This window comes from Schistocerca serialis, unplaced genomic scaffold, assembly GCF_023864345.2.
Source record: "Schistocerca serialis cubense isolate TAMUIC-IGC-003099 unplaced genomic scaffold, iqSchSeri2.2 HiC_scaffold_762, whole genome shotgun sequence".
NCBI classification, from domain to species: Eukaryota; Metazoa; Arthropoda; class Insecta; order Orthoptera; family Acrididae; genus Schistocerca; species Schistocerca serialis.
In genome coordinates, this window is record NW_026048367.1 from 14,917 (window position 1) to 27,033 (window position 12,117).

Below are 12,117 nucleotides of genomic sequence, written 5' to 3' on the forward strand. Positions count from 1 at the left end.
CCAAGAATAAATCCCCCGGACCTGACGGAATTCCCGCCGAATTCTATCAAAAATTCTGGAACACCATAAAGGCGAAGATCATTTGCATCTGTAACGAACTTCTAGACCACAACAACGTGATCCCCACCAGCTTCTGTGAAGGCATTGTCGTTCTAATTAAAAAAAACTCAGGCAGAGCAAACGTAAAAAAACTAAGACCGATAACGCTGCTCAACAGCGACTATAAAATCTTTGCGAGACTTTTGGCCCACAGGCTTAAATCTACAATGACCAGTATAATTGGCCCTTACCAGACCAGTGTGGGAAAGGATCGGAAAATTCAACAGACTTTGTGCGACTACCGTGATTTAATCTCCATTGCGGAAGTCTGTAAGCTGAAATGTGCCATCATGTCCTTGGACTTCGACAAAGCCTTTGACAGGGTCAACCACCAGTATCTCTTTCGTACCATGTATGCGATGGGCTTTCCACATGGGTTCGTCGCAATTATACAACAGATGGTAGCGAATAATTTATCCAGAGTCATCATCAATGGCCAACCTACCCGAGCGATAGAGATAGCCAGTTCCGTCAGGCAGGGCTGCCCAATGTCCATGGCGCTTTTTGCGATTGCCATTGAGCCTTTGTTAGCTACCCTGACGCAAAGTTTACAGGCCGTCGTCATACATGGCTCCCGAGTAGTGTGCAAGGCGTATGCAGACGATGTCGGTTGCCTTGTACTAAATAGAACTGAAGTGGAGACCGCACTACAGCTAGTCAGGCAATATGAGCAAGCGTCGGGTGCACAACTAAACTGGACAAAGTCTGGAATATTCAATATTGGCCGCGGCCTAGGATCGCACCCTCACGGACAACTACGTCAGCTGAAGATCTTCAAGTGTCTTGGAATTGATTTTCAGAGTAACATTCGGCACACCATTGCAACCAACTATAGAAAGCTTCTACGGACTATTCGTGCCAGCATACGAGAACACAGTGTACGAAAACTAAATGAAATTCAGAAAGTAACGGTCGCAAATGTATACCTCACCTCGAAACTCAATTATATCGCTCAAGTTTTACCAATGTCTACACTCACTGCAAAAAGAATTATGTCAGCTTTAGGACAGTTTGTCAGCCATCACCACATTTTTAAAGTCCAGTTTGACACCTTAACGCTTGCCACAAAAAATGGTGGCTTAAATCTTGTCGATGTTGGAAAGAAGGCGCAAGCTTTATACATATCAAAAACTTTCCACCAATGGCAACACTCAGCTGATAGTCTCGCTGCTCACCTGCTTACTGAGATAGCTCCCGCCGACCTCAGTCCACCAATCACGGTGCAACATATTCCCAACGGACTTTACCACTTAAAATGGTTTTTACTGGAGTACAGTTATGTACAAACAAGGATCCCCGAACAGGAAATGAAGACAGTGAAACACGTTTACCAGGAACTTCTCAAAGATAAGAAGAAAAATAATATCGAAGAAAAATACAACCTTTTCGACTGGAAGGTAATCTGGGAGAACATCCATTGTCCGTACTTGCCGTCAACAATGAAAGCCACTTGGTATTTCGCAGTTAACAGAAAATTGGCCACTAACTCCAAACTACATAACATACACCTCGCAGAATCACCTTTGTGCACAACGTGTAATTTAATAGATACTGATGAACACAGGTTTGTGTGCGACAACGTAAAAGATATATGGGAATATATCACGAACAAGTTGGCACTCATCAGTCGAACATCGCCCAGATACATAACCCCTGCTGCCTTTCTGACGCCGGACGATGCCCCGTACCCACGGACGAGAAGGAACGCTCTCAACTGGTTAAAAGCCGCTACTGTCCATTACTTATTTACAAAAGCAGAAAAGAGTAAAGAAGACTTCTGGGTCTATCTTACAACTCACCACCATATACTAATGAAAACGAAAAACTATAAGGATAACTTCGCCAACTACCTGCTCAAAACTATAACGTAAAAACAAACTGACTGCTAGATTAATTGTTTGAATTTCATGTTAACGAACATTCAGTAGATACTCACTCAAGATAAGACGGACCATCTATACGGCGAATACTACGTCATGTTGACCGAACCACGAGTTACAAACACCTCTGAAGTAATCGATTGGCAAGATTTCAAGCTTCATTTTGTAAGAAGACGAAAATTCAGTTTTCTGTTTTCGAGAAATATTTTAGTTCTCTTTCAATTTCGTAGAGTTCAAAACAAAGCTTTATTATTTTCGAAGAAATGGATTTTCACTTTCCTTTTAACTTCTTTGACGTTTTCTGTTACCACGAGGCAATGGAGCCGCAATAACTTTCAGTTCCTATTTACTTCCTATGGATGCTTGTATCTGAACGACGCATGTAATCCACAACGTTTTCATTTTCCTTAAATCAAAGGCTTTTGTTGCCGCGCCGACGAAGGCGACTAAATGGCGAGCAGAAGGACGGGCTATAAGGGGTGGATGGAGGCCCGATAAAAAAAAAAAAAAAAAAAAAAAAAAAAAAAAGAAAAAAAGAAAAAAAAAAAAAAAAAAAAAAAAAAGCGGTCTAAGGCGCTGGTTTAAGGCACCAGTCTCTTCGGAGGCGTGGGTTCGAATCCCACCGCTGCCAACTTTTTCTCGTTTTTTTTTGTGGTGTTTTCTCGTGCTGTAGAAAGCAGCTCCTGTGCCCCTGGCGCCGCGTAGGTAGCGTGGCCGAGCGGTCTAAGGCGCTGGTTTCAGGCACCAGTCTCTTCGGAGGCGTGGGTTCGAATCCCACCGCTGCCAATGTTTTCTAAGCAGGAGCACTGATTACCCGCGAAGGAAACAGCGCAGCAAGCCGTGAGCGTCTCTTTCTTAAATTGTCGTAGCAGCACAGTGCGTGGTGCAACGACAGGATTCACACGCGCAGTTTGGTGTCACGATTGCTGGCGCTCGTCTCCACGAAATGTGTCTCGAGCATGACGTTCTATGCAGTGGAAACGCTAATTTTTGCCGTTGTCGTCAAGTGGATTGTGTACAGCTTGCTGTGTTCGCTGGAGGAGCACTTGTGTCGTTATCCGGTGTGGTCTAGTGGCTAGGATACCTGGCTCTCACCCAGGAGGCCCGGGTTCGATTCCCGGTACCGGAAATACGCATTTTACTGCTCCTCTTATGCGACTTGTCCCGACTTAGCTCGACTGACGCTCCGCTGACGCTTGCACAAAATGACGTTAAGTACGATTCGCGGTCACAAGTGACGGCGAGAGCGATGCGACACCTCTTATCGAGGCACATACCTGTGGTCAACAGAGTTGGAGGACTACAAGACATTGCCACAGGGGTTTAATGCAGCTAACCACACTGCTTAGTGTCCTAACAGCGCAGACACGTTTCGTTTGCCAGTATACATATAATGGAGACCACGTCTGACACAGCTGTGGCGAGACACAGTGGGCTGAGCTTTGCTGTGCATAGCCACTTGCAGTCGCGAGAACTGCTTTCGGCGGTGCCTCCGTGGCCGTGATCGTCTAGTGGTTAGGACATTGCGTTGTGGCCGCAATAACCCAGGTTCGAATCCTGGTCACGGCACTTTTTAAAGTTTTGCCTTGCTGTCGCTGCAATGACGGTAGTGAACCACTGTTTGAATTCACGGTGCCCTCTGGATTTCTCGCTCATGTTCCACGAGCTGCAGGTGGCACTACCAGTTCATTATCAACACGTAATGCCGCCGCACCACAGCGCGGGCTGCTGCCTGTGTAGTTAACCTCTATTCGAAAAGGGCAGTTGTTTGAAGTGCAATGGATGAGCGGCCAGTCGCAGCAGAACAGGAAGCTGTGTCGTGCACTGTTTCTACGAAAGCGAACAACACTGACGCAGGTAGCGTGGCCGAGCGGTCTAAGGCGCTGGTTTAAGGCACCAGTCTCTTCGGAGGCGTGGGTTCGAATCCCACCGCTGCCAACTTTTTCTCGTTTTTTTTTGTGGTGTTTTCTCGTGCTGTAGAAAGCAGCTCCTGTGCCCCTGGCGCCGCGTAGGTAGCGTGGCCGAGCGGTCTAAGGCGCTGGTTTCAGGCACCAGTCTCTTCGGAGGCGTGGGTTCGAATCCCACCGCTGCCAATGTTTTCTAAGCAGGAGCACTGATTACCCGCGAAGGAAACAGCGCAGCAAGCCGTGAGCGTCTCTTTCTTAAATTGTCGTAGCAGCACAGTGCGTGGTGCAACGACAGGATTCACACGCGCAGTTTGGTGTCACGATTGCTGGCGCTCGTCTCCACGAAATGTGTCTCGAGCATGACGTTCTATGCAGTGGAAACGCTAATTTTTGCCGTTGTCGTCAAGTGGATTGTGTACAGCTTGCTGTGTTCGCTGGAGGAGCACTTGTGTCGTTATCCGGTGTGGTCTAGTGGCTAGGATACCTGGCTCTCACCCAGGAGGCCCGGGTTCGATTCCCGGTACCGGAAATACGCATTTTACTGCTCCTCTTATGCGACTTGTCCCGACTTAGCTCGACTGACGCTCCGCTGACGCTTGCACAAAATGACGTTAAGTACGATTCGCGGTCACAAGTGACGGCGAGAGCGATGCGACATCTGTCCACCTCTTATCGAGGCACATACCTGTGGTCAACAGAGTTGGAGGACTACAAGACATTGCCACAGGGGTTTAATGCAGCTAACCACACTGCTTAGTGTCCTAACAGCGCAGACACGTTTCGTTTGCCAGTATACATATAATGGAGACCACGTCTGACACAGCTGTGGCGAGACACAGTGGGCTGAGCTTTGCTGTGCATAGCCACTTGCAGTCGCGAGAACTGCTTTCGGCGGTGCCTCCGTGGCCGTGATCGTCTAGTGGTTAGGACATTGCGTTGTGGCCGCAATAACCCAGGTTCGAATCCTGGTCACGGCACTTTTTAAAGTTTTGCCTTGCTGTCGCTGCAATGACGGTAGTGAACCACTGTTTGAATTCACGGTGCCCTCTGGATTTCTCGCTCATGTTCCACGAGCTGCAGGTGGCACTACCAGTTCATTATCAACACGTAATGCCGCCGCACCACAGCGCGGGCTGCTGCCTGTGTAGTTAACCTCTATTCGAAAAGGGCAGTTGTTTGAAGTGCAATGGATGAGCGGCCAGTCGCAGCAGAACAGGAAGCTGTGTCGTGCACTGTTTCTACGAAAGCGAACAACACTGACGCAGGTAGCGTGGCCGAGCGGTCTAAGGCGCTGGTTTAAGGCACCAGTCTCTTCGGAGGCGTGGGTTCGAATCCCACCGCTGCCAACTTTTTCTCGTTTTTTTTTGTGGTGTTTTCTCGTGCTGTAGAAAGCAGCTCCTGTGCCCCTGGCGCCGCGTAGGTAGCGTGGCCGAGCGGTCTAAGGCGCTGGTTTCAGGCACCAGTCTCTTCGGAGGCGTGGGTTCGAATCCCACCGCTGCCAATGTTTTCTAAGCAGGAGCACTGATTACCCGCGAAGGAAACAGCGCAGCAAGCCGTGAGCGTCTCTTTCTTAAATTGTCGTAGCAGCACAGTGCGTGGTGCAACGACAGGATTCACACGCGCAGTTTGGTGTCACGATTGCTGGCGCTCGTCTCCACGAAATGTGTCTCGAGCATGACGTTCTATGCAGTGGAAACGCTAATTTTTGCCGTTGTCGTCAAGTGGATTGTGTACAGCTTGCTGTGTTCGCTGGAGGAGCACTTGTGTCGTTATCCGGTGTGGTCTAGTGGCTAGGATACCTGGCTCTCACCCAGGAGGCCCGGGTTCGATTCCCGGTACCGGAAATACGCATTTTACTGCTCCTCTTATGCGACTTGTCCCGACTTAGCTCGACTGACGCTCCGCTGACGCTTGCACAAAATGACGTTAAGTACGATTCGCGGTCACAAGTGACGGCGAGAGCGATGCGACATCTGTCCACCTCTTATCGAGGCACATACCTGTGGTCAACAGAGTTGGAGGACTACAAGACATTGCCACAGGGGTTTAATGCAGCTAACCACACTGCTTAGTGTCCTAACAGCGCAGACACGTTTCGTTTGCCAGTATACATATAATGGAGACCACGTCTGACACAGCTGTGGCGAGACACAGTGGGCTGAGCTTTGCTGTGCATAGCCACTTGCAGTCGCGAGAACTGCTTTCGGCGGTGCCTCCGTGGCCGTGATCGTCTAGTGGTTAGGACATTGCGTTGTGGCCGCAATAACCCAGGTTCGAATCCTGGTCACGGCACTTTTTAAAGTTTTGCCTTGCTGTCGCTGCAATGACGGTAGTGAACCACTGTTTGAATTCACGGTGCCCTCTGGATTTCTCGCTCATGTTCCACGAGCTGCAGGTGGCACTACCAGTTCATTATCAACACGTAATGCCGCCGCACCACAGCGCGGGCTGCTGCCTGTGTAGTTAACCTCTATTCGAAAAGGGCAGTTGTTTGAAGTGCAATGGATGAGCGGCCAGTCGCAGCAGAACAGGAAGCTGTGTCGTGCACTGTTTCTACGAAAGCGAACAACACTGACGCAGGTAGCGTGGCCGAGCGGTCTAAGGCGCTGGTTTCAGGCACCAGTCTCTTCGGAGGCGTGGGTTCGAATCCCACCGCTGCCAATGTTTTCTAAGCAGGAGCACTGATTACCCGCGAAGGAAACAGCGCAGCAAGCCGTGAGCGTCTCTTTCTTAAATTGTCGTAGCAGCACAGTGCGTGGTGCAACGACAGGATTCACACGCGCAGTTTGGTGTCACGATTGCTGGCGCTCGTCTCCACGAAATGTGTCTCGAGCATGACGTTCTATGCAGTGGAAACGCTAATTTTTGCCGTTGTCGTCAAGTGGATTGTGTACAGCTTGCTGTGTTCGCTGGAGGAGCACTTGTGTCGTTATCCGGTGTGGTCTAGTGGCTAGGATACCTGGCTCTCACCCAGGAGGCCCGGGTTCGATTCCCGGTACCGGAAATACGCATTTTACTGCTCCTCTTATGCGACTTGTCCCGACTTAGCTCGACTGACGCTCCGCTGACGCTTGCACAAAATGACGTTAAGTACGATTCGCGGTCACAAGTGACGGCGAGAGCGATGCGACATCTGTCCACCTCTTATCGAGGCACATACCTGTGGTCAACAGAGTTGGAGGACTACAAGACATTGCCACAGGGGTTTAATGCAGCTAACCACACTGCTTAGTGTCCTAACAGCGCAGACACGTTTCGTTTGCCAGTATACATATAATGGAGACCACGTCTGACACAGCTGTGGCGAGACACAGTGGGCTGAGCTTTGCTGTGCATAGCCACTTGCAGTCGCGAGAACTGCTTTCGGCGGTGCCTCCGTGGCCGTGATCGTCTAGTGGTTAGGACATTGCGTTGTGGCCGCAATAACCCAGGTTCGAATCCTGGTCACGGCACTTTTTAAAGTTTTGCCTTGCTGTCGCTGCAATGACGGTAGTGAACCACTGTTTGAATTCACGGTGCCCTCTGGATTTCTCGCTCATGTTCCACGAGCTGCAGGTGGCACTACCAGTTCATTATCAACACGTAATGCCGCCGCACCACAGCGCGGGCTGCTGCCTGTGTAGTTAACCTCTATTCGAAAAGGGCAGTTGTTTGAAGTGCAATGGATGAGCGGCCAGTCGCAGCAGAACAGGAAGCTGTGTCGTGCACTGTTTCTACGAAAGCGAACAACACTGACGCAGGTAGCGTGGCCGAGCGGTCTAAGGCGCTGGTTTAAGGCACCAGTCTCTTCGGAGGCGTGGGTTCGAATCCCACCGCTGCCAACTTTTTCTCGTTTTTTTTTGTGGTGTTTTCTCGTGCTGTAGAAAGCAGCTCCTGTGCCCCTGGCGCCGCGTAGGTAGCGTGGCCGAGCGGTCTAAGGCGCTGGTTTCAGGCACCAGTCTCTTCGGAGGCGTGGGTTCGAATCCCACCGCTGCCAATGTTTTCTAAGCAGGAGCACTGATTACCCGCGAAGGAAACAGCGCAGCAAGCCGTGAGCGTCTCTTTCTTAAATTGTCGTAGCAGCACAGTGCGTGGTGCAACGACAGGATTCACACGCGCAGTTTGGTGTCACGATTGCTGGCGCTCGTCTCCACGAAATGTGTCTCGAGCATGACGTTCTATGCAGTGGAAACGCTAATTTTTGCCGTTGTCGTCAAGTGGATTGTGTACAGCTTGCTGTGTTCGCTGGAGGAGCACTTGTGTCGTTATCCGGTGTGGTCTAGTGGCTAGGATACCTGGCTCTCACCCAGGAGGCCCGGGTTCGATTCCCGGTACCGGAAATACGCATTTTACTGCTCCTCTTATGCGACTTGTCCCGACTTAGCTCGACTGACGCTCCGCTGACGCTTGCACAAAATGACGTTAAGTACGATTCGCGGTCACAAGTGACGGCGAGAGCGATGCGACACCTCTTATCGAGGCACTTACCTGTGGTAGACAGAGTTGGAGGACTACAAGACATTGCCACAGGGGTTTAATGCAGCTAACCACACTGCTTAGTGTCCTAACAGCGCAGACACGTTTCGTTTGCCAGTATACATATAATGGAGACCACGTCTGACACAGCTGTGGCGAGACACAGTGGGCTGAGCTTTGCTGTGCATAGCCACTTGCAGTCGCGAGAACTGCTTTCGGCGGTGCCTCCGTGGCCGTGATCGTCTAGTGGTTAGGACATTGCGTTGTGGCCGCAATAACCCAGGTTCGAATCCTGGTCACGGCACTTTTTAAAGTTTTGCCTTGCTGTCGCTGCAATGACGGTAGTGAACCACTGTTTGAATTCACGGTGCCCTCTGGATTTCTCGCTCATGTTCCACGAGCTGCAGGTGGCACTACCAGTTCATTATCAACACGTAATGCCGCCGCACCACAGCGCGGGCTGCTGCCTGTGTAGTTAACCTCTATTCGAAAAGGGCAGTTGTTTGAAGTGCAATGGATGAGCGGCCAGTCGCAGCAGAACAGGAAGCTGTGTCGTGCACTGTTTCTACGAAAGCGAACAACACTGACGCAGGTAGCGTGGCCGAGCGGTCTAAGGCGCTGGTTTAAGGCACCAGTCTCTTCGGAGTCGTGGGCCCGAACACATCGCGCGCTCGCTCCGGCGTGTCGGGCGGTGTTTACGTGTGCTTCGCAGTCGGCGACGGTTCTTCGCGGTGACTGTTTCTTCGCTGCTGTAGTCAGCTGAACTGTAAGTTAACATGGATTCTGAAGACCGAGAAAATAATATCCAGTGCGAATTTGATAGAAACGTAACCCGACCGTCTGCTTTCGAAATTCATTCGTGGATGAAAAATGACTTGCAAATTCCTGAAAGTGAAGTGCTAGGATTGCAATTAGACGCGTTCCTGAACTCTTTGTTCGTAAAATTGAAATGTCCGGAATTGTGTGATGCTCTTGTCAGTGAAAATGGTGGCGTACGTAAATTCAAACACTCTGATGGGACAATTAGCAATGTGACTCTGTCGAATGCTGGATTCGGTATTCGAAATGTTCGGGTATTCAATCTGCCGTTTGAGACTAGGAATGAGACAATAGCTCGTAGCCTTATGCCTTATGGCACAGTTTTGTCGATTACAAAAGAAAAGTGGTCGTCCGCTTATATATATCAGGTTGAGAACGGTATCCGTAGTGTAAAGATGATTGTGAGGAAGCACGTTCCTTCGTTTTTGGTTATGGCCGGCCACCGGGCTTTTATTTCGTATAGTGGTCAGCCGCAAACGTGTTCCTATTGCAATGCCACAGACCATTTTAGACAAAATTGTCCTAGGCGTAGGCGCCCTGTGCAGCTACCGCCCCGTGGGCAAGATGACGACGCGTCGTACGCGGCCGTGTTGTTAGGTGTTCCCCGTTCACCGGCACGTTCCGCGGAAACGGAAACGCCGTTAGTTGCTGCGGTCGCGATGGATGTCGATGCCACTGCCACCGGTTCTGATACTGTTCAATCCTTGTCCGTACTTTCTCAGTCAGTTCCCGCCGCTACTGTACCGATTCCGCCTTCGGCTGTGCCTGAAGCTCCGGAACGGACCGGATCAGAACCCGTTCAGGTGGTTACCCCCCCTGTTGCTGTAGTGGATTCGTCACCATCCACTTCCGTACCTCACGAGTTTCCGGACGCGGTTCCTGCCTCACAGGAACCAAAGCCCAGACGTGAAAGTGTTTCGGAGAGGCGTGGCAATACTGACCGCTTCCGCAGTGCCAGTAGCTCGCGGATTTTAGACACACGGTCTTTTTCTCGCGGAGAACGCAGCCCGTCTCCGGAATGGAAGCAGGTTCCCCGTCCGAAGTCAAAACAAAAACAAAAATCTGTGCAAAAGCCGGCGCACAAGCCCTTGCCTCGCCCCGTAGTCGAATCTCGGCCGTCGGTTGCGGGGGGGCGTCGTCCACAGCGTCCTGTGGCGAGCAGTCAGCCAGCGCCTACGACAAGTGTGTCGGCAGACAGGCGGGAACAGGTTGTACAGCAGTTAAAGGAAATGTTGCACCACTCTGATGTAAATCTAGCAATGGACACTACGACGTCTCAGGCAACGAACCCGGCACAACTTTCAGTTAAGCGTAAGGCGGAAGACACCCCCCAGCGTCGCACGCGTCCCCCTTCGCAGGATTCCGCGTCTGCACCTCCCACACAAGAACCGTCTACTTCAGCTGCACCGTCTGAACGTTGTGACTGGGCAGACGATATGGAGGAGGAGGGTGGGTCCACTCCTGCCGTCTAATTTGTTTTATTTGTTTTTCCTTGTTGTCTATGGTAGCCCGCCCTCCATCAGTTGTGGCTACTATTAATCTTAATAAATTGGAGTCGCCTGTGAAGTTTGCAAGTTTTGTGGGTTTTTTAAATTACATTGCTGCTGACGTCGTGTTTTTGCAGGAGGTTGTGATAGATCTACTTCACTCCATTCCGGGCTATCAAGTACTCTTGAACTTTGATGTCGAGTGTAATTGTGGTACTGCCATTTTAATTCGTGTTGGTCATGACTATAGTAATGTCGCTACAATTCCTAACGGTCGTGGTGTAGCTTGCACGATCAACAACGTAAGATATATTAACGTGTACGCCCCTTCTGGTGCCGACGGGCAGCCACGTCGCCGTGTGTTTTATAGCAGTGACATTTGTCACCTTTTACAGGGCCCCCACCTGCCTGTAGTCATGGGCGGCGATTTTAATTGCGTGCTGGACGATAGAGATCAGGAGCCACGGCCGTATAAGTGCCTAGAATTACAGACGCTCGTTGCTGAGATGAATTTAATTGACTCGTGGTGTTATTTACACCCGCGGGCCGTGGGCTTTACTTTCTTTTATCCCACGGGAAGAAGTCGGCTCGATAGGATTTACGTTTCTCGTGATAAACAGCACTGTCTTACGGACTCCTCTGTTCACCCCGTGATTTTTTCCGATCATTGTGCGTATGTCTGCCGCTTTCATTCTCTATTGGCGGATAAACCCCGCGCAAGTCGATTATGGAAGTTTAATGTGCGACATCTCTCACACCCACATTTTGCGCCGGTTATCGTGCGTGTGTGGCAGAGGGTGCTGAAATATCGTGGTCTATATGCCTCCACTTTGTCTTGGTGGGTAGAATTTGTTAAGCCGGCATTACGCAAGGCCATCCTGGAGTTCAGTCAGGATGTTGCTCACTGGGAGCGTTCTACATTGCAATTTTACGAGAGCTGTTTAAATGATGCCATCCACCTGCACACAAACAATCCCGCTCTTCGGATGGCGACAATTCGGCGTATAAAACTCCGTCTTCTGGATTTGAAACGGGAATCGTTGCGCGGATCTGTCGTACGGAGCCGAGCCCCCGGGGCGCTTGCTGATGAAGCGCCTTCCGTGTTTCATCAGCTGCGCGAACGCCGGCGCGCAAAGCGACGTTACGTCACAGAGCTGGAATCAGCTGACGGTGCGCGGCTTAATAGCCAGGCGGCAATTCTTGCCGAGGCCCACCGTCACTTCATCGAACTTTTCAGTGAGAAATACACTGATGCTGCCGCGATTTCCGAGCTTCTCCACGACGTTCCATACGTCTTATCCGTAGCGGATCGCCGTCGTCTCACAGAAAACTTTACCGTGGACGAAGTGGGTGATGTCTTAAAACTGTGTTCCCAGAACAAATCACCGGGCGCTGATGGGTTGCCACCGGAATTTTATCTGCATTTTTGGCACTTGTTTGGCTCTGCCCTGTCTGACGTTTTTAATGAAA

At 50.6% G+C, this 12,117-nt stretch overlaps 18 non-coding genes across 18 annotated transcripts; all 18 read left to right on the plus strand.

The window, feature by feature from the left end:
- The first annotated feature begins 2,683 nt into the window (after nucleotides 1–2,683).
- Trnal-cag (transfer RNA leucine (anticodon CAG)) lies at nucleotides 2,684–2,765 on the plus strand. The gene has a single exon. It is a non-coding gene; the product is annotated as a tRNA-Leu (tRNA).
- A 271-nt stretch (nucleotides 2,766–3,036) lies between these two features.
- Nucleotides 3,037–3,108, plus strand: Trnae-cuc (transfer RNA glutamic acid (anticodon CUC)). Its single transcript has one exon. It is a non-coding gene; the product is annotated as a tRNA-Glu (tRNA).
- Nucleotides 3,109–3,476: 368 nt separating this feature from the next.
- Nucleotides 3,477–3,548, plus strand: Trnah-gug (transfer RNA histidin (anticodon GUG)). Its single transcript has one exon. It is a non-coding gene; the product is annotated as a tRNA-His (tRNA).
- A 287-nt stretch (nucleotides 3,549–3,835) lies between these two features.
- Trnal-aag (transfer RNA leucine (anticodon AAG)) lies at nucleotides 3,836–3,917 on the plus strand. The gene has a single exon. It is a non-coding gene; the product is annotated as a tRNA-Leu (tRNA).
- A 73-nt stretch (nucleotides 3,918–3,990) lies between these two features.
- Trnal-cag (transfer RNA leucine (anticodon CAG)) lies at nucleotides 3,991–4,072 on the plus strand. The gene has a single exon. It is a non-coding gene; the product is annotated as a tRNA-Leu (tRNA).
- A 271-nt stretch (nucleotides 4,073–4,343) lies between these two features.
- Nucleotides 4,344–4,415, plus strand: Trnae-cuc (transfer RNA glutamic acid (anticodon CUC)). The gene has a single exon. It is a non-coding gene; the product is annotated as a tRNA-Glu (tRNA).
- Nucleotides 4,416–4,791: 376 nt separating this feature from the next.
- Nucleotides 4,792–4,863, plus strand: Trnah-gug (transfer RNA histidin (anticodon GUG)). Its single transcript has one exon. It is a non-coding gene; the product is annotated as a tRNA-His (tRNA).
- A 287-nt stretch (nucleotides 4,864–5,150) lies between these two features.
- Nucleotides 5,151–5,232, plus strand: Trnal-aag (transfer RNA leucine (anticodon AAG)). The gene has a single exon. It is a non-coding gene; the product is annotated as a tRNA-Leu (tRNA).
- A 73-nt stretch (nucleotides 5,233–5,305) lies between these two features.
- Trnal-cag (transfer RNA leucine (anticodon CAG)) lies at nucleotides 5,306–5,387 on the plus strand. Its single transcript has one exon. It is a non-coding gene; the product is annotated as a tRNA-Leu (tRNA).
- A 271-nt stretch (nucleotides 5,388–5,658) lies between these two features.
- Nucleotides 5,659–5,730, plus strand: Trnae-cuc (transfer RNA glutamic acid (anticodon CUC)). The gene has a single exon. It is a non-coding gene; the product is annotated as a tRNA-Glu (tRNA).
- Nucleotides 5,731–6,106: 376 nt separating this feature from the next.
- Nucleotides 6,107–6,178, plus strand: Trnah-gug (transfer RNA histidin (anticodon GUG)). The gene has a single exon. It is a non-coding gene; the product is annotated as a tRNA-His (tRNA).
- Nucleotides 6,179–6,465: 287 nt separating this feature from the next.
- Nucleotides 6,466–6,547, plus strand: Trnal-cag (transfer RNA leucine (anticodon CAG)). Its single transcript has one exon. It is a non-coding gene; the product is annotated as a tRNA-Leu (tRNA).
- Nucleotides 6,548–6,818: 271 nt separating this feature from the next.
- Nucleotides 6,819–6,890, plus strand: Trnae-cuc (transfer RNA glutamic acid (anticodon CUC)). Its single transcript has one exon. It is a non-coding gene; the product is annotated as a tRNA-Glu (tRNA).
- A 376-nt stretch (nucleotides 6,891–7,266) lies between these two features.
- On the plus strand, nucleotides 7,267–7,338 carry Trnah-gug (transfer RNA histidin (anticodon GUG)). Its single transcript has one exon. It is a non-coding gene; the product is annotated as a tRNA-His (tRNA).
- Nucleotides 7,339–7,625: 287 nt separating this feature from the next.
- Trnal-aag (transfer RNA leucine (anticodon AAG)) lies at nucleotides 7,626–7,707 on the plus strand. The gene has a single exon. It is a non-coding gene; the product is annotated as a tRNA-Leu (tRNA).
- A 73-nt stretch (nucleotides 7,708–7,780) lies between these two features.
- Trnal-cag (transfer RNA leucine (anticodon CAG)) lies at nucleotides 7,781–7,862 on the plus strand. The gene has a single exon. It is a non-coding gene; the product is annotated as a tRNA-Leu (tRNA).
- Nucleotides 7,863–8,133: 271 nt separating this feature from the next.
- On the plus strand, nucleotides 8,134–8,205 carry Trnae-cuc (transfer RNA glutamic acid (anticodon CUC)). The gene has a single exon. It is a non-coding gene; the product is annotated as a tRNA-Glu (tRNA).
- A 368-nt stretch (nucleotides 8,206–8,573) lies between these two features.
- Nucleotides 8,574–8,645, plus strand: Trnah-gug (transfer RNA histidin (anticodon GUG)). The gene has a single exon. It is a non-coding gene; the product is annotated as a tRNA-His (tRNA).
- Nucleotides 8,646–12,117: the final 3,472 nt, after the last annotated feature.